The sequence below is a fragment of the Lycorma delicatula genome, chromosome 11 (genome assembly GCF_047948215.1).
Source record: "Lycorma delicatula isolate Av1 chromosome 11, ASM4794821v1, whole genome shotgun sequence".
Classification (NCBI taxonomy): domain Eukaryota; kingdom Metazoa; phylum Arthropoda; class Insecta; order Hemiptera; family Fulgoridae; genus Lycorma; species Lycorma delicatula.
Genome location: NC_134465.1, coordinates 678,349 through 705,353, shown reverse-complemented (window position 1 = coordinate 705,353; position 27,005 = coordinate 678,349). Strand labels below are relative to the sequence as shown.

At 28.9% G+C, this 27,005-nt stretch overlaps 1 protein-coding gene across 1 annotated transcript in view; it reads left to right on the top strand.

The window, feature by feature from the left end:
* Window positions 1-12,969: 12,969 nt before the first annotated feature.
* Window positions 12,970-27,005, top strand: part of LOC142332216 (uncharacterized) — a 37,482-nt gene continuing 23,446 nt past the window's right edge. Inside the window, exon 1 of the mRNA XM_075378507.1 lies at window positions 12,970-13,029. The gene's annotated coding sequence lies outside the window, so the exon portion shown is untranslated. The remainder of the gene's footprint in view (window positions 13,030-27,005) is intronic.

Here is a 27,005-nt window from a genome sequence, read left to right as displayed (position 1 = left end):
TTGATGTAAAGGCAGCCTTTTGATTATTGTTTATCCATTGATTATTTTGTCTGATTTTCATGCGATTATCATTCAAATGTATCAAATTCATTTTTACATCTCTTGTCATGTATGATTTCAATTTTTGCTTTTTGTTGAACCGGTTTGAAATTGTTGAATTTGATTGAGTAGCTTTACCTACAATAATGTGCTTTTTCATTCACACTTACTGGCTTTTCACTGCAACTATCAACATCATGTTTTATTATGGAATTTTCAGAATATTGATGTTTGACACCGATGAATTAATGTTCACTGAAATAATAAATTTGGGTTTTTTTCATTTTCAATATTGTATAATTTTGTTTTTTCACATTTTTAAAATTTTTTTTGGGGATGATGCCTTTTGATTGAGCATATTCATTGGTTTCGGATTATCTTAATACATTATGATGTAAGGTAAAAGTAATACTTCATTTCTTTTGTGAATAGCAACATCTAATCTGATAAAATTCACATTCAAGTCTTTAGGAAAATTAACAATGTGTTTTGTTTTTACCATTTCCAGCAAATCCTTTTGCATTTTGCTAACAGTGAATGTGACTTTTTCATGTTTTATTCCAAATACTAGTGATATGCCACAGTCAATGTACAAGTTTATTGTTGAAATGTTGGAAACTGAACTGATCATAGAGTAAAGTTGTGGAAAATAAGTTGTGTAAAGTTGTGGCCAATAACAGTTTCTTGATCATGATCCAATCATTTTCTATTTAAAGAATCATCAGTGAAAACATTGCATTTTCCATCAAAATAACACAACATACCCGATGATGTTAGAATGTAACATTTTTAAGTAATTTCTTAGAACGGAAATTACAAGTACAACCTATCAACATGGTCATGTAATGCTAGTCTTTGAAATCTGTATGGTGTATTCATATTTGTTTCTTTTGGAACTTTGATTTGCAATATTTTACATATTGCTGGTACATTTAAAAGACTGCAATTCTTTTGTTCTTATGACTTTGAAGAGTAGCTATAAGGCATTTTGGCAGGCAGGCTGTAACAAGTTCAATGTGGAACTTGAAGAAATAATATGGCACTATATATAACATATTGATAATTATCAAAATTACCAAGCAGCACCTAAAACTAAACAATTTAAATTAGTTTTAACAAATAAAAAGATTTAAAACAAATATGCAGTGTTAATTGTAGTATAATAATAATAAAAAATTATGTTTGTAGGTATGTCAGTTTGACTCAAGAGTGTGGTAGATTTTTGAGCCCTATGTATTTTAAAAACATATTTATCAGTGATTCATGCAAACATGATAAACCTTCCAAGATAAAAAACTTATAACAAACAATTAGTTTAGGAAAAGTATGAAAAAAAGCACGCTATTCAATTGTTAAGAACATTTATTTAAAGTAACATTATTTTGGTATTTATTATTTTGTAATTGAATCCAAATGTAAAAAACAAATGGTTTAGAAGAAACACGAAAATGTAAGCTACTCAATCATTAAAAGCAAAATCTATTATTTTGCTATTTTATTATTTAGTATTTAAAACAGTCTGTTTAACTTTAATCCCCTTTATTCATATTGGCCATTCACTCCAAAAGTGGAATGAATCAGGAATCATATGAGGTGTTTAATATTTTTACTCGGTTGTTTAAACGATTATTTTGTTTACCCTTTAATTTATTTATTGTATATACAGTGAAAACAAATACAAAATGTAATAAAATGAGTAGACCTGGAAATGTAACCATTCTTTATAATGATCCTGATCTGACTTCCACTTTCAGATCACTACATTGATTGGGCACTATGGTCATGGCTTATCGCAGATTATGTATAATAGAAAATGATTTTGGAATCGAACTTACACCACCATTATAACTGGTAGTGTGGCAGCCAGGGTTGATGTGATAGCAGGTGTAAAGAGACCCTTCTCTACTCACTATACACTTTACTATGTAATGTTGAGAGTAACAAATAGTATTCAGTCTCTTTGTATATCATTTTTTTTTTGGATTCAGAACAAACAATTGTTTTTTTGGGTCTTTTTTCAACTAAAAATGTTTTTTTTTGGAAGAGGATAAAGTATTATTTTTTCTGGTAGTAAATTGGAATTGATGTGATCTATTCATATTGAGTTAAGGTTATCTAGACAAATTCTTCTGATTTTGGTTTGGTTATCATGCTTAGTAGTAATCCATAATGCAGATAGTGTGTTCAGATATTTTTTTGCTAGAATTAATGATTCATCTATTGTATTTATATTAAAATCACTGCTAATTTTTCCCGTGATTTATTTCAATTTTCAGATATTCTTCTAGTTCTTCAATAAATTCAATTATGCTTCCTGGTAGTGGTCTATGTATTACTATTAAGTGATGTTTTTTTTTAACTCTTGATAATTTCAATTTCTATAGATTTTGCTTTTTATAGTTTTGGCTTTTGGATTGTATACCTTACATTCTCTTTTATAAATATTATAATTCCATTTTCTTTTTAATGTTCTCTGTTTTGATATTTTATTATATCCATTTACATTATAAACATTACTTTTACATAAATTGACTTCTGATAGACAAATTATGTATTTTTCAATTCTCATTCTTTTTAATTGCATATTTAGTGTACACCAGTTTATATTAAGCGGTTTCTGTTTAATGAGGATTATATTTAGATTAGGCTTGTATTTATTATTTGTACTGTTGTATTTTCCAATTTGTATTATACATTTTTTCATTATTATTTATTAATATTTCATGATCTTGGATTTTCAGATTCATTTTTGTTTGAGTATGTAAATAAATTTTTATAGTGATATATATACTTTTTGTCCAATGAAGAAACATCAAAACCAGTATATATAAAATTGTGACTAAGCTTGGTCCTTTTCCGGTGAGTGGGTACCACTTTTTTCAAAAAGTAACAAAGTACCCATATTTTTTTTGTTTTTTAATAACCAAATTAACCTCCAAAACATAATTTTTATTAAAATAACCCAATAGCCGTTTAGGGTCACATTCCTTCTTATTGTGATTTTTAGCTCACCACCATAAACTTTCATTACTTTGGGTATATGCATCTGTTTTTGGATCAACAAAGTTTTCACTATGATTTTCTGTATCACGTTTGTAATTAGTCAAGGTTAGCGAGCAAAAAGAGTGTAGGATAAGTTTGGTTAGATTATATTTATAATTTCTCTACAAATGCCCACTGATTTGAAAGAATTCTGCCCGTATTGCACTTTCTTTTTGAAAATGAGGACTTGCCTATATCTACTGTCATTTGTGTAAGTATATAATTCATACCTTCTAAATCTTCTATACCATCAAATGCTTTTCATAAATCTGATATGATTTTAGTACCTGGTTCAATACATGCTACAACTGTATACATTAATGTCTCCTTTGTTCTATCAGGAACAGCACACATGAAACATTTTTTTGTTTCATGATAAATTTCTCCAAAAACCCGCTATTGTGGTAACATTCAATCTCTATTGTATTTTCTTTTAGAAAACAGAGACTCATCAATACTACAATTGTTCCAGGTCCACCTAGTTTTGTAATAATTTAAAGCCACATATTTCAGTAATAAATATATTAATAATTATTTAAAAAAATGTTATTTGGTTATTGTTATATAAATGTAAAAATGTTTTTATTATTTTTAAAAACAAAAAGAAAAAGGTTGTACCCACTTACTGAAAAAGGTCCTTAAGCTTTTATTTGCTTTATATAAAAATTATATTTGGATTTAGTTGGATTTGGAGTTGGTTTTACTATATGTTCTTATCAGATGTATAGTTTTGATTTCCAGAAAAATCTTTTTTGTTGATTTGTAAAGTTTTTGATGTAAGTAAATCTTTGGTTTATAGATACATATTTTTTTTGTCGATTCATTTCCATTCCTCTTTTTTGACTGAGATATGATCTATTGTTTCTCATAGTCCTGACCATTAAAAAAGGACTTTTCCTTGAAGAACTAAATGGATTCCTTCCCAAAAGAATTTTTTTTATTGATTTGTGAAGCTTTCATGCATAACAAATATTCTGTTCATCCAGTTTGTTCTCTACATCTGAATTTGTTATAATTGTTTTTCTTTAGTTATAAATTTTAATCCTTGTTTGAGTTATATATGAATTTTACTATGATATTTCCTTCTCTTTATCTTTAATTTATTTTATTGGGCATGTGTCTGTAGATTTCCTCTATGTCTTTTCCCCCAACTTGTTCATCATGTTTCTTTTCTATTTTATAAATAATTTGTTGTAGGTTTTTGTTGTTTTGCTTCTTTATATGAGGATTAGTTTTTTGTTGGTTATATTGGAATATTTTGATTCTATTTGACGTTTCTTGCATTTTTATTTCTTTCTCTTTATTTTCTTCTTCTAGTTTGGTGAATTGTTTTTTAAATTCATAGATTTCTTTTTTATTAATATTTTCGGGAAAGTTGTTCTTGTATATTAAAATTTTGTCGATAGATTTTTGTTTTGTTATTCTATTTTCCTTTTTAATTCTTTAAAGGACTGTTTGGAGTTTGTGTCATGACATTCAGTTTCTTGTTTATTAATTTTTCATTGCTGAACAATCTATTGTAACTTAGGATACACGTAAACCCTCTCGTTATGAACCAGCCGTGTTGTCAGAGGTGAAAAGAAAAAAGAGGTTTAAATTAGCACGTGTTCATAATGAGGCAAGGAGTTTGCAGAGAGCTGTTAACTAGAAGAGTTCACTCAGACCTTAGTACCTGGTGATTATGAGGGAAGGTGGTAATTTAGCGAAGATAAGCCTTTTATTATTTTTCATGAAATAAGTAGTTATGTGTTAGCTCAATAAAAAAAATCATAACTACCAAAAAAACATTAAAAAAGTAACCATTATATAAAGAAAATTACATAACGAAGCTTTTTTACTGGTTATCATGTTAGTTATGTTTTTTTGGTGAACGAAATGCTGTGACTTTTCATAAGAAGCTTAATAACCATTACTGTAAATAATTCCATTTATCATTTTCTTGCGTGTTTTCTTCACTCTTGTGTTTGAGGTTTTAGTGGAAATTCACTTGACTCTCAAATGGGAAGTTTTGCTGAGTATTTACTTACATGAGAAACTTTACAAATACATTCAATGGTTGTTTGAGTAAATTTAAAATTCTTTTGAAAGAAAATAAAAATGCATCAGACAGACTAAAAAACCATATAAAATTGAGGCTAAGGTTCAGGTACATAATCCACCAGATGAACCAGTTATGAAAGTAAATTTTCAGAACCTCCTCTAAAGAGCCTTTGATGCCATTATCTTCTCAGGTGATCTTACTTACCAAACCAGAGAGACCATTTAAAACAACATAAGGGGTGACTGTTTCTCCTTTTTCACTTAATTTTAGACAATGAAGCAATTTTTAGGATGGAGAAGAAGATAAAGGGTTGGCCAAAAGGCAAAGTCGGAAATTAATCTCTTACATAAATAAATTGATTTGCAGTGAAGCATCAAGGATATTTGAGTCCTTGAGTTTCTATGATTGTTAAATGATCTGAACCCTATTTGTATATATCTGTAAGAAACCCATTTTCCCCAAGATGATATTTTAAATTAAGAAAGTGTAATATTCATCTGTGAGATCAACCTTCAAGTGTAAGGTTCAGAGGTCACAATCAGAATGAAGTACCCATTAGATTACTCTCTGCAACATACACTTACCAAACTTTCACTGGAAAGAGGATGACATAATGCAATTAATTGCCCAGCTTCCTCCACCCACTACCCTATTACTAATGGGTAACTAATGCACATAATGCTCTTTGGGGATTAGACTGAATAAATCCCCGAGGAAGAGAGTTGGAAAGGCTCCTTATAAATACTGAAATAGTTATATTAAATAATGGCTCAGGAACTTGTTTTAATGCCAGAAATCCTGCATAGATTTATAGTTGCATCTATTGCATCAAAGTACTCTTTCAAGGTTTTGAAAAAACCTTCACAAAAGTGACCACTTTTGGTGCAAATTCAACTGGTGCTCTAATGAAAATGAATCTCGTCTGTAAAAGATGGTTATTCAACAAGGCAGCTTGAACAAGCTTCATTGCTAACACAAACCTCCCAGAAAAAACTAGAGTTATTGAAATTGATGTCATCACAATAACTGATTTTATATTTGACTCTGCTTTAAGACTTATTTACAGAACATCTGGGAGACCCAGGAAACCACCGTGAATGGTGGAATAATGAGATTTGTGAAGTGATCAAAAAAAGAAAAAAACATACAATGCTTTCAAGAAATGTCCAACATTAAAAACTTTAGTTGCCTTTAAAAAATACAGTATTTGCAAAAAGGTGTAAGAGATTAAAAAAAATTATTGCAACAACGTGTGATCCATTAGCAGAAATATGACTGCAGCAGACATTTGAAAGAAAGTGAAGGCTTTCTGTGAGAATACATACTTTCACCCAGGCATGGCCAACATATGGCCCGTGTAATGAATTTATGCAGCCTGTGAAAAATTCTTCAATATTAGCTTTTTTTTATAAGCAATTAAATAGTGGAAAATACAGAAATTTAAAAAACTTGCCAAGAAATATTTAGTAATATTCAGCTCAAAATATATTTGTGAACAAACCTATTTTTTAATGAATCTAAATAAAAGTACAACAAATTCCATAATAAAATTTTGTTTACTCGAATCGTTTTTGTATTTAATATTTTTTTAATTTTAATATTCCGTTTGGTCCATAGTAAACAGTTTTTTTTCTAATTCAGTTTGGAGGCAAAAACTGTTAGCTACACCTGCTTTAACCAAATACATTGCCTTCAATCTAAAGACATATAGCAGATTCATCAAATGAAATTGCTGAACCATTAGCCACTCAATTTGAAGAATTTAGTAAAATGGTCAATTTTGACCTATAATGATCAATTCCAGACCAGCTGGAATACGGTATTGTGAGTAAGCAATTAAACACGAAGTTGCTTTGCCTGATACTTTAGCAAAAGACTTATAATTGAAACTTCAGTGTAAATCTATGATGAAAATTTCAAAACTATGTCCCACTCTCTATATTTGGTTGCTTACCTTTTCTTACTTAAACATCTATCGTATTTGCATATAATTCCAAGTTAATTATGTTAATATTACAGTTTTTGCTGTCACTGCAAAACAAATAGCCTTCAATAATGTTATTAAATGTTATCTTTCTGGTAGGATTGTTTTCAAGTAATAGCCTTCTGTCAAATGCTAAAAAAAATGCAGTGCATTTTATTACAAGCTAATCATGGAAATGTTTCAAAATATTAATATCGCCTCTTGTTACAAAATCTAGGTATCTCGCATTTTCAGATTTGAATATTTACAAAACCTAACTTGAAAAAACATTTCTGAACCTTAAGATTTTACTGAATAAATATTGTTTTTGTTGCTGGACTAACAATTCACGAGAGAATTGTTATGAGCCGTACTTCTGATGATTTATCATGCTAATTTATTTTGATTGATTGTATGATGTTATATTTATTAACTCGACCAAGAATGAAAGCGAAAATTTTTATAACGATTATTAGTATCAATAATGGAACTTTTGATATATGACATTTTAGATAACTAAAAATACTTTTTCTTAAATGTAATTTTAAAATGATAAAAAAATTATTTATTAATATCAAGAATGACAGATGTAATAATAATATTGGTGAACTTTCATGCGACTACAATAATAAAAATATAACTCTCATTAATAGAAGAGTATTAGTTGAAAAATAACATGTTATAATGAACTTCTTATTTAAGTTAGCTGAAAGCATACAGAAAATTCAAGGTAATCAACAAATTTTTGTGATGAAATTTTTTATGTGAGCTTTCAAACATGAAAAACTTTGAAAAATAAAATATAATAATATTATGAATAAAAAATTAGAGGTGTATCTTATGAAAATTATGTTTAATTTTGTAAATAGTACTTTGTAAATCTGAGGAAGATGTAACTGTAAAAATGTAAAATAATCTCAAATTTTAGAGAAGTGTTAAATTATATTTTAGTCATCATCGCAGATGACTGTGTACTGTCTTATCATATAATTTGCTTCAATAATTTATGAACGCTTCATTTAGTTTTGTAAAATTATAACACAAATAAAGCAATTATGATTAACTAAGACTGTGAATGGATATCCTTTCCAGATTTATTTCACCCGTCGTTCTATTTGTTTGAGAAAATTGTATTAATTTCAAGAGTTTGCAGGAAAGCAATGTTAGGCCTTTCAACTACAAATCAAAAAGTGTTTTAAGGACATCTAACAATAACAGTTCATTGTGCTGCAACTGTCAGAATAGAAAAAAATTTCTAAAAATTATACAGCTGAGCAAGCAATTTCAGTTAATGTTACTGCTATTCATGTTTATTTGCTATTCTTGAAATTTGTTATTTTTGTATTTTTACTAATGACCTCATCTGTTTGTATATATGCATTCTGCATATCTCCCAAGCATGTCTGATTTGAAGTGTTAGATATCAGCTTTTGTAATTTAAGGTGTCCCAGAGATTCGGGTACTATTTTATCTGCAGAATAATTTGGGTAAGATGATGTGATAATTTTTAATTAAAACTAAGTTTGAACACAATGAAAGTACATCCACAGATATTCTGCTTGTATTTCTCTTTTTCTTTAGTCATACAGTACTCAAACCCAAATGAAAATTCAAAGGAAATAAAAATCCAAACTCAAAGAAAATGTTATAAACATATTGTAAACTTTACATTTATATTATTTCACTTCCCAGATTATTGTAAATATTATTATTTATCAGATTAGAAATAAGTTAAAGTCAATATAAATGTTAACTTCTGCATTACTACAAAAAAAAAACTTGCTAATAAAAATAAGATTTAGTTAATAAACATCTGCAGCATATATTAACAGAAAGTTATTGTTGATTGATATTTTGCTTTAGATACTATTTTGGTTGTGATGGACCATAGTTTATTTACGTAGTACATAGACTCTAGCCAACTAGTTCAAACTGAGTTGTTAATTGAAACCCAACCTTCAAAATACATTTACAGTATTTGAAGATGAAATTAATGTTGAATTTGAACTTAACACACCAAAATCAATCCATTTCTTATCCTTTCCTGTTGTTTCTTGAAGCTGTTAATTTTTTAGGACCGAGGTAGAAGAATATTCATCCACAAAAATTTCATTCATGGACCACAAAAAAGTGACCTCAAAAAAACAAATTGACCTCATTTGCTGCAGGAATGGTAATATTCTGATTGTACCTCTATAGCTAGTATGAATAGCATTATCTGCTATAAAAACCAATTCCATTATCATTTTCTTGTAGATAGTAGGCGTTTGATGTGAAATGACCCTGTGAAACTAATAAATAAGTATTCTTTAAAACATTAGTTTCTTTTACACCATATGTTACAACTAGTGAAAATTTATGAATAAATCACACAAAGAACCATAAGAAGGTAAAAAGTAGTTTTTGTTTTGCATTGGTAATTAATTTTTTTGATCGGTTTGTTTAAGCAACATTATTTTGCTTGTTATATATAATAAATGCTCTATAAAAGTTTTAAATTAAGCATCATATAATTCTTTCTTCATAATGCCACAAATCAGTAATAAATTGTAAACTTTTCCATATGAGATAAAAACGTTTGTAAATTTTTGAGCTGAATATTTTTCAAGTCTGTTTAATTTTTTAAGAATGCAGCAGTAATCTACTTCATCATGATGAATGAAGTTTAACTTCGCCATCTTTCTTGACGAAATATATTTTGTTATACAATAGCATGCCTGCCAACTGAAGGAGGTATTCATCATCACAAATTTAAATATATAAATTTTTATTTTATTTTAATTAAACATTTATATATTGTAATTTTAAAAGATTTGATAATTAACAAAATACCTTTAACACTAATTATCCTAGATGGTTCATACAATACTAGTAGAGAATTTTATAATCTACATTGCAAAAAAAAAAATGTATAAAATGGTGTTTTTAGTCATGTACGTATTCATCATTTAGATCATTATTGTTATCAAATATAAACATTCCACCTCTTAAAGAAATATATTGAACTGGTATATCATCCTCATATTTATCTAAATATTTTTTAATAATGTATGCGATTAAAACTGTTAATGAAGCTTGCATTATTTTCTTCATTTTTATAACATGTAAATGTGTTGAGCTGTATGTAAAATAATCATAAATTAAGGGTACAATTATTGAACCAAAGCTTGTAATTAAACCAACAGCAATCCATGTTATGCACCCAAATACAAAAATGAAGAATATTAATATGTAATTTGACAAATATATCCTGAAAAAAAACACAAAAAAAAAGTTATTGAAAATCATACAATTATGTATTATTATTATTACTAATATTTTTATTATTGTTTTTTTACAAACAAATTGTCTCAACATTCACGCCCATAGGTATGCTTTAAAATACCTGTGACTGTTAAGGAGCTGGTTCAACCCATATCCAGTTCCCCATGTCCAGCCATCTCTGATCTCTGGGATCAGTCTGTAGGTCTATCTGCCATTTGTCGATCGATCCCATCTTTTGCCACCTTTAGAGACTTGTTAAATACTTTAATTCATATTTTTAATTTTTATCATTGCAAGAACTCTTAAAATGAGAACCAGTGATGACAAGTTACTTTTACAAAAGCGTTTATATTTCACTGAATACTACTCTACAGTGTACAGAATGTAGATTAACTGGAACTTAATCTCATAATAGTAGTATTGTATTAGTAAAAAAGTACTTTCATTTTTTTTAATAATGACTTTATCTTACAAAAAAGCTATTCAATTTTATTAAAAAAGCATAGTGATATCTTTAATCATCTGTATAAAAATCCACGTGTTATTTGTTATACATCAACCGAGGCACACTAAAGACAAATAAATCTGCCTAAATATACTACTCACTTTATTTGTAGATATTAAGAACCCTTTTGATGATGTCAAATGGAATGAGATATTTAAAAATTGTGTCGGGGTATAGCTAATGAATAATATATACAATTTGTAGAAGGATAGTTGCTGTTATAATAACAAGAGAAAATTTACAAGATTTAATTTTGAAAGGAATTGGACATGAATACCTCAGCCTATGATTTTTCTTAACTTGTACATATAATTAATGAAAAAGCAAGTTTAATAAATATAGGTTAAAAATAAGGATTTAGTTAATGATATAGTTGTTCTAGTGGAAATAAAAAATTTATTAAAATAAATTCTGGTCGTATTTTGATACAAAATATAAGTAATGAAATATGACTGACATAAAGGTAGATGTTCAAAAATGTTGAAAAGAGGTGACATATCAGAATTATGAGAATTTTGTTATTTAAATGATAAAACCACAAAGGAATGGGAAAGTAAAGATGATATTAAAAACAGATTAGCACCAACTAAGAGAACCATTTATGCGGCAAATAAATCTGCTTGTACCAAATATAAATGTAGGGATCGGTCAGAAAGGAAAGAAAACTTTAAAATCATTTGTATAACAAGAAAATGATGCAGGTTCATAAAATACATGAACAAATTTAAAGAAGTTGAACTTTACCCCCTTGTAAAATGTAGTATTAGATCGATAGGTTTAACGGTAATCTTTCCAAATTTGGTTATTGAGGTTGTGTAGAGTATAATAACGGTACGGGAAAATAGACATTAGTATAAATTCACTGACTAACTACCGACTAACCTCCACCCCTGGTGATTCCACCGCCTGGGAAACCGCTAATAAAGCATTACTTCAGGAGGGGGGTAAACGCCCACACACACATTCGGTTTCCACTTGCAAACATCATCCGTACCAAACCTCTACAAGAATACCTAAAGAGAAAAACATTCAGCAAAATAGAACACCTAACAGGTACTAAGACGTACCACACCCATTTATACATTCATACAATCAAGCCGACACAAGACAAGTGCACCACAATCAAGAAGACATGGCCGCAAGATATAACTTATTCGCAAAGTACACTCAAATGTTAATTAAATTTCCATAATCTCACCCAGAGTACATAACACACACACACACACAAAACTCAAGTACTTACCACTTACCCACGCGACCGTCAACCATAATCATTAAAAACGTGAGCAACGCCCTCAGTTTGGGAAAATTGATAACAGTATAAAATAAAACATTAATAACTCATTCTCAGAGCAGTAGGTTTTTAGAAGTAGTATTATTTGAAAGTATAAAATTTGTTAAATGATATCACATGAAGAAGAATGTTATATAAATATTTTTGAGATTAGCAGAGAAGAATAAAAACAGAGAATACCGTCTAGTGTAATGCCTAATAAATAAAAATTCAGAAAAACTAACCGCTTTGCCCTTTTCTTTGCGGCTGGAATAGTTGACAAATTGTCTTATAATAAGTATTGTCTTATTCCTCTCGTATAATTATAAAAATATTCTTCCCGATTAATATCTTCAATATTAAATGGAAATATTTCTTTATCTTTTTGATCTAATGATTTTCACAAATCTTGAGTATTCTTGTTAGAAAAATCCCATTGTCTTGTAGAGAAATGCGATACTAACTGCGAAAATTTGTCAACATTCTCTGATATTTTTAGCTGCCTAAAAGTATACCAACAAAAATAAAATGAATAACATGTTTAACACAGTTTTTTTTCACTAAAAATATTCACCAAGACTGCTATAAATAAATACATGCATAAACATTTAATAAACAATAAACATTGTATTTCTGATATTAACACAAATTTAGAAGTATTAGAAATTAATAAAGATTACATAAAATGAAATATATTAGAAAAATATTACACGTATAAATACAAACAAAATTTCAATTTGATAGCCATCGACAGTATTAAATACTGCAACATATAGCAGCACGCATGAAAATTAATGCGCAATTATTATTTTAGTATTTTTATTTTTATATTTTTATTACAGAATAACTTCAATCATGACTGAAGATGCAGGATCCATGAAGTACTTTAATGAAAAATTAAGGTAAGGTATGTCTTATCTCAATATACTGTACTAGGTGTTTTATTTTAAAAAAAATTAAATATAATTTTAACAATACAGCGGAATAATATGAATTTTAAAAAGAATAATTTCAGTAAAGTAAATATAGATATCAGTATTTAATTAATTTTTATTTTAGAATTGTTTCTAACTTAATGTTATAATTTAGCATTAGGAAAGTGTATGAAGATAAAAAAAATTGTAGGTACAAATTTTCTGGATTAAACACTTTGTCTACTCGGCAAGTGAAGTACATTTGTACATTTGAAAGTGAAAGTAAATGAGTGAAAGTACATTTCTACAGCACTAACAGCAGGACTTACAGCAGTAAGTGAGTAGAGTGATGTAATTACTGAAGGTCAAATATTTAGAAAGAAGTAATCTTTAAAATGTTATAGAAACTATTCAGGATAGTTGAGCAATTCTTATACTTATCCTCTCTCCTTTTCTGTTTAGCTTCTGGAACAACCGTAAGATGTTACTTAAGAGGATGAATGAGGGCGATGTGTATGAATGTGAATGAAGTGTAGTCTTTTACAGTCTCAGGTCGACCGCTCCTGAGAAGTGTGGTTAATTGAAACTCAACTGCTAAAGAACACCGGTATCCATGATCTATATTCAAATCTGTATAAAAGTAACTAGGATTTGAACCTTAGAACTCTCAACTTCAAAATTAACAGATTTGCGATGATGAGTTAACCACTAGACCAGCCCGGTGGGCACTTACCCTGGGAAAATAAACGTATCTTTACCTTGATATAAATAGTCTGTATCTATTTTTAAAAGTATAGGCTTTAATTAAACTTTTAAATTATAATTTCAACCATTTTGTCCACCTCTACATAGAGTGGTAACATTTGGCATGATTCCTTTTCTTAAGTGGATAATAGTAATACTTACAAAAGTGTAATCAAGGAATAAACTCTCGCCAGTCTTGGCTCTAGTTTCCTGTTATAAATTGTCATTAAAAACAAAAGCTTACCTTTTTTTTTTTACCAAAGATTTGCGCAATTATATCTATCAGTAATTCTGGTAGATAATGAAGAAAGAACTTAAAAATGCTGAATTTAAATTTGTCCTTTACCAGAATGAGAATGGGAATTGTATAGGCAAAGATGGAAATTGACCACAATCTTTTGCCAAGTTTACAGAAATTATTCCATGTCATTGGATTTTGTGTGCCTTAATTCGTTGGTGGATCTTTAATACTGTCCTTTTTTGTTCTGTAACAAATTTTTTAAAAGTTTTATGGTAGCAATACAGGAAAAATAGTATAAGATTAGCTTATTTCAGTTTGAAAAATATCTCATTAGTATTACAGTAATTATATTTCCTCAAAATTCTAAACTTTTTGAAGTTACAGGAAGTAGTAAACCTGCAGATTCAAACTACAGCTACAGCTACACAAATTCAACTAAGAAATATACTACAAATGGATTCTTATGCACTTTATAATGTAAACATAAACAGACTGCAGTAAACAACTGAACACCTTTTTTTCTCATATTAAATTACACTGAAGCTTAAAATTTAGTCATCTTACTTGAAAATTATTCTGAATATCCTATTTAGATTGTACAGGCAATGAAAGTGTACCTAATAGTAGATGAAGGATTAGGTAATTAAATAGTGTATTTGTAAATACAAAATTTGTTAATGGTACATATGTAAAAAATCTTAATGTAAAATATTAAAGTTTCTGTTTTTCACAAGATTTTGTCATACTGTTCTGAATTCAGAAAGAAATTCATAAGTGTATTTTTACAGCAATGTTAATGGGCTTAATGACAATATTACTCCAAGTAAAAATATTTTACTGCAAACCTTGAAGAAAATCCTTAAAAATACAGCAACATTCTAAAGTAACTTTACTCTTATCTGAGAGCATTTTTTAGGTGATTTTTTAAAAATAAATATTTAAAGGTTTTTTTTTTAATAAATATTTTTCAGTTTTTTAACATCCTATTGTGTTTTCTTTACTAAAGAGTTTCTAACCTAATACAATATGTTTAACAATCATACATTCACTCTTTCTCAGATTATATTGTCTTATATAGATTATATGAGAAGACCCAACAACAATCAATCAACAATTTTTATGTGTATACAACGATCAATTGTAATTGATAAGCACTTACTTCTGAAATGTGAGCTGCTACAAAACTGAAGGAACAGAACTTCTGGAGCATTTCTCTACGTGTAATTATTCTGATTTGGTAGGCCAGGTTGTAAGTCTTGCTAGGAACCTAGAATTGTCCTAAAGATTCAGAAGAATAGTAGTACAAAAAAGCTTTTAGGCTGAATTCTGGTTCTCTCAAATTTGATGCGAAAAACAATCGATGACTAAAACTATTTTTGTATATTGAGACTCCTTTAGAGAAGTGGTAGTTAAATTTAAAGTACATTTAACTTTATTTGTACCTTCGTTACCCATAAATTATGAACACTGGATTTTCATTAACACAAATTGCAAAAAGAATTTCAGAAAAAGTGCACATTAGATTTGAAAATATGTACTACCTGTTTATTATAACTAATAATTAAAGGTGAAATTAACCAAAAAACAAATATAAATGTAAAAAGTACCCTATTATATATAATAACGCCAACATTTCTGGGTAAAACATAAAGTTTAACTTAAAATGGTTGAACCCAAGAAAAGACTGAACGCAATTAAAACAAAGTAAATCAAGAGTATCGTGCAGAAAAAAGACTGAAAATTAGATTTCCAAACTATAGTTAAAGTAAATAAAGTTAGAGAAAATGTTAGACTTGAATAGACACAATTCAAATCTGATCTTTTGGCAAATTTTTTCCTGAGTGTACAATGAGATATTATCAGCCCAAAATTACTATAGTAAATGATTACAAATTAACAATCAAAATTTACGTTATTCAGATATAAAATACCTATGCGATATTATAAATGCAAAATGAAACAAAAATAAAAACAATATAAAGATTAACATGAAATGACGAATTGCTCTACGTTAAAAGTCATAAATAGAGTTAAAAGCCTAACATTACAGTTAAAATCAAATATTTGAATCCAGATATACAGCCTTAAGAAATTGTAAGACATTAATATTTTGGATATTAACTCCTAGTTTAAACTTGGGACACAATACAGCATAACAGACATAGTCCAGAAGGATGTGATATATTGTTAGTTGGCAGTCGCAACAAACATAGAATGGTGCATCGGTCTGATTCATGAGGTGTCCATGAGTAAATTTAGTGTGCCCTATTCACATACCTCCTCTCAACTAATCCTGCATGAGGAATTCTACGATGACATAGTGTTCTTAACTGGACGAAGTTTATTGTTGATGGTAGCTTTCCATTCATTTTATCTCAAGAGAACAGGCAAGGTCATCAGAAACAATGCGATTAGTTGAAGTAGGCTACAAACTAGCTAATATTGCTGCACTATCAGCTTGCTCATTTCTTGAAATTCCAACATGTCTGGTGCTCCAGCAGAAGCTCACACTTGTGTTACGCTGTTTTATCTCAGATATGATAGAGTGAATCTCACAGACGCCAACGTGTCTGGTAGCACTAATCGCCTGCAAGCCACTCATGGAATCTGAACAGATGACTACGTGTCATATGTTTGGTTAATTATACTTAAGGCTTTATTAATAGCATACAACTCTGCGACAAAAATGCTGACTATGCTGGGAAGGCCAAACACATGAGTATGTTCTATTGCCAACCACAGAAGCACAACCAACAGAATTATCGTGTTTAGATCCATCTGTATGAACTATAGCATCAGAATTCATGCTGTTTATAATATTATAAAACTTTTTGTAAGGTAACCGGTTGCGTGTAGTTTTTATATACAAAAACTAAAACAATAATTTACAGGAGAAGGCCGCTAAAGGAGGTAATAACATTGAATAACAGTAGTACTGGAGGTATCTGAAAATCTAGAGCTAAAAAAAGTGCTGAGCTCTGTTGCCTAGCAGAGCAGCATATCTTGGCTGTTTCTGAAGAAACAGAAAGAAGTTTCTGGACATGCGCCAAGTATGATATAGAAGTAGGGATGCTGAACTCAAGAATAGATTGATGCATGAGAATCTATCAGACGAAGATGACCAAACTGTATGACTCATCATTCAATAAGCAGAGATTCAAGTTCTGCCACAGTCAATCAATTATAGTTGCATTGCTTCTTCGAGCACATCATCCACCACTCGTCATAGATATCTCAAGATGTTGGAAGGAACTTGGAAGCCTGGGGGACAGAAATTGTGTATCAGTTAAAAAAAATGTTAATACTGGTGATGAATCTTGGATATTTGACTATGACCCTGAAACAAAATGCCACAGGAAGGAGTGGCACACTTCAAACTCACCACGTCCCAAAAAAGCAAAAATGAACAGATTAAAAATCAAAATCATGATAATTTGTTTCTTCGATAGTAATGGCATTGTCCATAAGGAGTTTTTGCCTACAGGACAGACTGTAAATCAATATGTTTACCAAGAAATTCTTGAAAGACTGCAGAAAAGAGTTGCTTGCACGAGACCAGTTGTAATTTCTTAAAAATTAAAATTGGTTCAATTTATGATTAAAAATATTTTTTTGTATTATAACTTTTATTAAAATTTAAAACTCGCCTACAATTTAAATTCCATACTGAAGCAATTATTATGTTAGCTACCACATCAACAGGAATTATATCAGCTGTAACATTAGGATCACATTCCATTATTCTTATTAATCCAGTTGAATATCCAACACAAACTCCAGAAGTACCATACAAATTATCAATCCTGCCTGGGACAGGTTCTTTACTTGAACCTGTGACTGAAAAATATAAAACAAAAACTAGTTACTAAAGTAAATTTTTTATTCAATAAACAGGTTTTATTTGTCTCTTTATTCAATTTTTTTCAATAGTTGTTCGTAGACTAATTTAAATTAAACCCAGTTCCAGAGATAAAATATTTAAGTTATGGGCCATAAAGATTACAGTTTTAATTTAAACATAAAACTCTGTTAAGCATGTCAAATGACTTCAAAAGGACTATTTATCCACTATTTAAAGGCATAATAACCCACAATTTTTTTTTTTTGTCTTCAGTCATTTGACTGGTTTGATGCAGCTCTCCAAGATTCCCTACCTAGTGCTAGTCGTTTCATTTCAGTATACCCCCTACATCCTACATCCCTAACAATTTGTTTTACATATTCCAAACGTGGCCTGCCTACACAATTGTTTCCTTCTACCTGTCCTTCCAATATTAAAGCGACTATTCCAGGATGCCTTAGTATGTGGCCTATAAGTCTGTCTCTTCTTTTAACTATATTTTTCCAAATGCTTCTTTCTTCATCTATTTGCCGCAATACCTCTTAATTTGTCACTTTATCCACACAACTGATTATTAAAATTCTCCTATAGCACCACATTTCAAAAGCTTCTAATCTTTTCTTCTCAGATACTCCGATCGCCCAAGTTTCACTTCCATATAAAGCGACACTCCAAACATACACTTTCAAAAATCTTTTCCTGACATTTAAATTAATTTTTGATGTAAACAAATTATATTTCTTACTGAAGGCTCATTTAGCTTGTGCTATTCGGTATTTTATATCGCTCCTGCTTCGTCCATCTTTAGTAATTCTACTTCCCAAATAACAAAATTCTTCTACCTCCATAATCTTTTCTCTTCCTATTTTCACATTCAGAACCCACAATAAAGTTATGAATTTATCTATCTCTAAATATTTTGTGTATATATATATATATATATAAAACATATGGTGGCTGAAAAGCAACTTACATCCCCCTCTAATTCTTTTTATGATTGAGATAATTGGTTTCAGTTTGTATTGTTCTTACTACTTGCACCAAAGGCTTACTTCGATGAAGTTATATATCATTCTTTTTAATTTTTGGGTGGTGGGGTTAAGGAGAAACTCAAAAATTTCAAACGGGCAACGGTCATTTGATATATCATTTTAAAGAGTTTGATCATATGAGATAAATTATCTAATTAAAACTAAATTTGATTGCCCAAAATTCAGTTCCAGTTATCTCTATTATAAAAAAAAACATTAGAGGGGATCTGTGTAAAGTTACTTTTCAGCCACCAGTATATATGTTTTGTTTTATCCACATTTAAAGACAAATGATAATATTCAGCCCTTGCAGCTAATGAGACAATATCAATGCTTTATTTGCAGCATCAGAAATATTATTTAAGTAAAAATTATTACTTAATATAATTTATGAGTATAAACGTATACATTACATTTATTACATATATACTTTTAACTTATTTAAATGAATATTATGAAGAACATAGCAAAGGCTTTAAAATAGTATTATTAGGAGAAAGTCATATGTCATTGATTCATAGCTAGATGGATATTATTAGGTATTTTTAATAATGCTGTTGCAATACTATGGTCCAGCCGGAATCCACATTGATATTCATGAAAGAAATTAAACGCAGATTTATACCTGTAATGGTCTAATTACACCTGCATATACTAGTTTGTCAGTGGTTCATGTTCATTCTGTTATGGGCGACAGTATTCATAGCATCAGCAGGAATATTAAGAAATGTTATACTTAATGTTGTCATCATTTTTGTGATGGTTCCAAGTAGTATTGTACCCGATATAATGAACGCCACCCAGTTTTATAGATTAGTTTGTCAATTGTACTTAATTTGAACATATGATGTACGCCTATGGCAATAGTACTCGATAAAAATGTCTTACTAAAGATAAAAGTTTGTTTTAAAAAATTACTGCATTGTTATAAGATTTACAATAATTATTATTACACGGGTGTAAGTTGACCCAACTGCTGATCATCACGGCATTCTGTTATAATGATTAATTGTTTATCATCAATGGGTGGTTCATAAACTTTTTCTTCAATTTTACTTAAGACAGTTGAGTAAGCTGTAGATATATGTACAAATGCCTGGAACAGCAAAATTAAGTATATTTATTAAATCCTTATTTATATGCACATAACACGTATAGTTTGAAATAAAATTAGATCATTGCCCATGAAAAAAACACTACTCATGATTATGAAAATTGTAATATGAAATGAATGGTAAATAAATCTTTTTTAATGTTCTCTAAATATGAGTCCTTTTTCACGTTGTTTTTTTTTTTAATAATAATTGAATAATAGAATACATTAATGTATTTATTTATACTAATTGAACTTATTCAGCCATTATAATTATCTTCTGCTTCTCAAATTCCATGCCTGACTACTCCCTGTAAGTGCTTCACTTGTTATTTATTTTTTCAGTCTCAGCTACTTTTCATTCTCTCTAAATTTCTCTTTTCTTTCTCAATGCAGTAATGACCATTTCCAAACCCTTATTAGTCTCCTATTCTTCAGCATGGTTTTATGAATCCACACTTACAAACTACATCTTCTTCAAGCTCAATTAAAATTTTACTAGTACAAATTAATTTTAATTTTAATTTCAAATCATTTAATTTTTATCTTGGATTCTCCATATTCAATTTCATAAAATTATTTCCTCATTCCTAACCTTCTCCTTTAGAGAATTAGTTTACCAGAACTCATGTCTATTGCAAATTTGTTCTTTGTACTCTAAGAAACAGATTAAGTAACATATATATTTAACGTTTCTACATACTTGTACTTCTTGTACATCTTAGATGTCTACTTCATTCCACAAATCTGAGTAAATACATGACAAACATTTACCTCTTCCTTTTTTCACTATATTGATAAAGCAGTTTCACGTCTAAAATTTGAAATTAAGAGATGCAAAGATGAATTTGAGTTTTTTTGTTTTACCTGTTATTTGTAAATCTCTTTTATGCCATTCAAATTTAAACAAATCTGAAAGTCTGATTGATGGCTTCCCTAATTAACATAAAAGTAACATTTTACAAAATTATTTGAAATTATACATACAAAGTTAAACCGGTTATGTATTTATTTCCTTTGTAGTGTGTAATGACTTATTAAAAAATGCATATATATGTCTATAATAAACACTTTTTTAACAACCATTTTTTCAAAAAAACTGTTCTGTTCTTGGTCTGTGAAAGAGTAGTGCCATAGAGTTCAGTGGAACTCTACCTCTCTCTTTACCATTAAATACATTATATCCCTTGCATCATTTTAAATTATCAAAAATTGAAAAAAAAATTATGTGATATTCAAAACACATTGTACCTTTAAGAAAGCACAGGAAACTTTATTAATGGTGTTCAAGAGGTGCAAGTCTTGATTTACTTGGCCACTGTGTGCCACTGCAGCAGTCATTTAACAGAAATTAAAATATTCCAATACTCAAACCATTCTTGTCAAAAAAAGATTCTATATATGGGAACTAAGATAAACTCAACATTGTGATAATTTGAGTGTTATTCCTTCTCTGGGCACTTTAAATTCCAAGGTTTTTTGTAATTAACAAATTTATTAGTATTGTGGTATAGAAACTTTTCTTTTTTACTACATTTCCTTTGGCACAAGTAAATAAAAGAATTTCATCAGAGATCAGTTCTACTACTTCATGGGATCCTCTATTCACTTCAGTTTGAAAAAATATATATAAATATTGCATTATTAATGTTGCTGTAGGATCTGGTAAAAATAAGTATCAGGATTCCCCTTTATTTAAAGTATTTAATAGACGCATTCGACTATCTATTTTAATTTTTTCGGTTTAACATAATCACACAGGACTCTTGTAAAAAAAAAAAATTACTTAAATTTGCAGGTTTTTACGGTAGAAACATTATTTTTTAATTTTAATTTCTGGCTTTATATAATAATTAATATATTTACTGTTACATAATAATTTTTATTACATAATAGTTATATTAACCACATAAAAAAAATAAGTAGTTAACAACATTAATAATTAATTAGAAATAATACTAATAATATGTCTATTGGTGTATATAGCATTAATATTCCGACAAAAACTATAAATTATATTGCAATCACATAGTACTTTATAGAAAGGCAAAAAATATTCATATAATTGTTGTATTGCCTTTTTTTGTAATGGAATTTTGCATAAGTAGGATTGATATTTACTGATTTTCTCATATTATTTATACTTCACATTACAGATTAACTACTATTGATGATGTTCACATAGTTTGACCTTGTAGTTCCTGGATTAGTTTTAAAATACACCTTAAATATTTAATTTTTAACTGACTTCATAAATCAAGCAGGTTCTCGGCCAAGCTCATGAGTTCTGATATTATTTGAGAAGTATTCCACAGATCACGATAAAGCTTTAGCAAATGAATGTACATTGTCAACATGCTGTATGGCAAGTAACAATTCATCTTTTTGAATCTTAGTCTCAGGCTGATCAATTCTAAAACTTACAAAAAAAAAAAAATATTCCGAACACTTTGTTATTATATTCAATTTGTTTTATTACTTGTATTTATCACTACATTGTGGCAGTAATATAACTATTCAAACATCTGGAAAAGGGTTGCATAACTTTTCCAGCTATACCTTTGACAGATTTTTATTTCAAATATCCTGTATGGTTTTTAAATGTTATTTACTTAATTATGAATTATTTAGATTACAATTGTAAAAAAATGAAAATGTTCATTAAAAAGTTTTGAGTCCAATTTGTCCCTTTTGATCAAAGGACTTTTTTAACCATAAGAATTATGTAACATTCAAAGTATAATTGAGAAAAAAAATAGTAAAAAATGTTTGATCTAATTGATCTCCTTGACCAAATTTTTTTTGTCATCAAAGTTACAATGTATTTAGAGTACAAGTACTTAAACAAAAAGGTTCCATTTGAATCCTTGCTGTCAGCTATCACATATGGAATCCATAACTTGAAAAATGTATAAAGCATGAGAAATTACAACAAAAAAAAAATTACTCCATATTTTGGGTCCCATGGAACTTCTTTTTCAGAAAAGTTTCCATTTTGTCTACTAGATACTATATACGGTCGGATTTCCAACCCTGAAAATTAAAGTTTAAAAAGTTATTTTAAGTACAGGTCTCATTTATCCTCCTTTTTGGGGGGCTTAAAAGTTTATTTGTTAGTCCTGATTTTTTGCTAATTTTAAAACTTTTTTACAAAGAGGCTTATCAAATATTAATGTGGTTTTTATATAACTTTTTAATATATAATTTTAATTAAAAATGTTATATAAAAATAAAAAAATGTTAGGAGGAGAATGAAGGAGAAACTGCGATTTTTCCTAAGGATATTTTTGTTTTAGTTTTACAAGTAGATTCCAAAAAAGTATAGCCAGCCCACAATTTTAGACACTCTGTATATATATATACAAAATATGTTAATATGTATACATAATCTTCCAAAAATTTCTATATTTTTTTTTATATTTTTTGGACTAAGGGAGTCTTAAAATGTTCACATTTACACACACACTGACCCACAAAATTTTGGCCAATTGCTGTATTTTCTTGTTATAATCGTTTTTGTTATATAGCAACAGCTGAAAAAGTAAAACTAAAAGAATCTAATTTTAATTTTTATTTACAATATTACCTTTAAATATTTCATTTACATTTTTAATATTCGTGTAACCCATTTGTAGAAACGTGTTCTTCATTAATTTACCATTCTTTAATCAGCTCTAAAAGGAAAGAATTTCCCTTGAAATTCTTATCTTTTTGAGTTGAGCAAATTAGTAAATTAGTTAACAAATTCAAGCAAATTAGTAAAAATTAGCTGCTGATCAGGTTTAAGACTTGCAGATAAGGTGGGAGTATGGTGTAGACTCTTCAGAGTTGTTACATATATCATGCAATATACTTGTTAATTGTCATGAATGAATCTAACGTGAATTGTCTTATAAGAGAATTCCCACCTTTTTTATCATATTTATTTAAAACCATTTATTCTGATTAGTTTCTATAAATAATAAGATATGTTGATAAGAAAAGTAATCAAATTTATATTACAAAATGTACAGTATGTTAGTCAAATTTGCATTATATAAACACATAAGCGTTATTATTTTACAAGGAATGGAAATGCAACACCAACTATAGTTTAACATCATAAATACTTTTAATCTATAAAAGAATAATTTCCCTCTTGATAATTATTTCTAACATTAATTAGTTATTCCAGGAACTTGTAAAGTAAATGTGTGTGAATATACCTATAGTAACATCTAAATAATATTATATCTATAATACGAGGTCTGTTCAGAAAATAACTAAATATTTTTGTTTACGCACCAGTAGAGATATTTAGTGACATGTGATTGGCATCATTGTGTTCCGCATAACCTCTTCTTTAATCATATGTTCGTGGATTGTTGATATTTCATTTAATTTTCATGTTATTGTTATTTGAGTGCAACATCTTTAAGTGTTAGTAGTGATTTTCGGCAGCAACGATAGAACATAATGTTTTGTGTGAAACCAGGGAAAACGTTCACAGAAACGTTTCAACTTTTGAATAAACTTACCGAAATGGTGATCTTATACAAATGGTTTTCATGATTTAAAAGTAGTTGTCAGTTGATTGAAGATGACCCTCGACCAGGAAGGCTTTCAACTTCAACTGATAACACCCGCATTTAGAAAGTCAACAATCTGGTGGGTACAAATTTTGTACTGTCAGAGGACTTGCAAAAGAGGTTAGCATCTCAATCAGATCATGCCATGACATTTTGACTGAAAAATTGAACATGCATTGAGTCGCAGCAAAGTTTGTTCCTCTTGTTTGATGACCGAACAACAGAAAGAACATTTGTCAGCTACTTCTTGAACAAGCCGATGATGATGATGATACAATTCATGCAAAGGATCATAGTGGGAGACAAAATCTGAATTTACGGCTACAAAATTGAGACAAAAGTTCAATCGTCAAAAAATCACATATTACAAAAATCGCCACTAACACTTAAATATGTTGCATTCAAATAAGAATAACATGAAAATGAAATGAGTTATCAATAATCCAAGAACATGTGGTTACAGAGGAGGTTATGCAGAACAGTCACTAAATATCTCCATCGGTGCATAATTAAAGATGTTCAGTTATTTTCTGAACAAACCTCTTATTGTAGATATTTTAAAACTATTAGACATGCCAGTTTATAATTTTAAACCTTTGTTACAATCATAATCATATACAGATATAATAAAAGGTGTGGCAAGCTGTTTGAGATTTACTGTTACTACATGGAGGAGTTTATCATTTAATTTAGTTTTTGTTATACTAATGTATGTAATCCAATAATCTATATGGCTACTTCTTGTGATAATATTTAATTAAAAAAGGATTCATTTCTTAATACCAATTTAGGTATACACAAGCAGGGATGCATTTAGGTATGCATAATCACAATGTGTGATTGTTAACTAGATATACTTCATCCTGGGATTGTAATGATGCAGTTTAGCTGTAGATGTATACCATGAGTTATTCTGTACTCCTGCAGAATAGAAGTTATTTTGTGATTTGGTTATCAGTGTACAGAATAAACAGCACTAATAAGAGTTTAAAATAAATGATAAGAAATTTTAAAATGTTATGAGAACAAAGGAATGTATGACAAAAATTAACAACCACAATTTTTTTGTAGAATTACGTATTAAGGAAGGAATCGAAGGATAGGAAAAACAAGTTCTGATTTGGTAATATCTGAAAGAAAAGATGTTGTCTATTGCTATAATTGTTTTTATTCTTAAATTAAAAACTAGAGAATTTGAATTAAGTTTTTAAAAAGAGTGGAAATAAAAAAGAAGAAAAAATAAATATGAAATATTTTGTTACAGCATTCATTTTTTATAAAAAAAGAGAAATTAAAAATTACAAGACATACTTAATAGATAAAACTGATACCTATAAAAAAATCCATGATATAGTGATGGAGGTTAGAAGATTATAAGCAAATGTAATTGCTAATTTGAGAAATTTATGAAATTAATCATATTTCACATGAATGTTATTTATGTGAAAACTGAAACATGTGCAGCAGTTTTACCATCTGTATTTGCCACAATGGCTGCAGCAAAACGCAATACAACTGAATAAAAAGCATGAACAAACAAACATTTCTAAGTACAGTTTGAAGCGGTTTCAATGTAATCAAGGAATTTTAGCACAATTTCCTATAAATCTTACCACTGAACATTGCTCTTCTGGTATACATGTTTCAAGCCAAGCTGAGATTCTGTAATCAACAAAAGAGTTATATTTAGATTAATTATGATCAAAAAGCTGGTTAAATGTGTTCCCAAGGTTGCCAACTTGACCCTCAAAAAGTTTCATTGTCGTTGAATGAACCATTTTTTTGTGTCATTAATTATTGAACATCCCTTCTTGTATTACGTGAAAATTTTATTACGTGATTGATTTCATGATGCATGAAGGTGTTTTTTGTTTTTTTTGAGAGAGAATCATATCAAAGAAATCTAGAATTCTTGAAGTAAATAATTGAAAATATAGAATTCAGTTAATACTTAGAGTTAAAAAAAATTAGCATAGAAACAAAAAAATGGAACAAAGATGTACATTTGATTGGTTAAATGATAATCGAAATGAATTAATAATCAGTGTTCTTCAGATCATGAATTGAGTATTTCTGCCTGTTCCAGGAATCAGATAAATTACTATGCAATCCTCTCTTGTTTTACTTTGAGGCTGTTTTGGTTCCTGCCAATAACAACAACAAAATCTCCTGAGCACATTGTGAATGCTGTGTAGGTTTATTCTGTTGTTAGAACTGCTGCCTTATTACCTCCAAGTTTGCAGACTTTTCTTTCAGGGTTTGCTCTCCTAATCTCCTCTGCCCTCTTTGTCACAGAGTATTTTCTTTCATTTAAACCACTGACCAATTTCACTTTTTCCTTTTAAGTCAGGTGCCCTATAATTGGGTGGTTATTAAATTTAGAGACAGATCGACCCAAATTTTTTCTTTAAAGTCTATTCTCCCTTCTGCACTTCTTCTTTGCTTG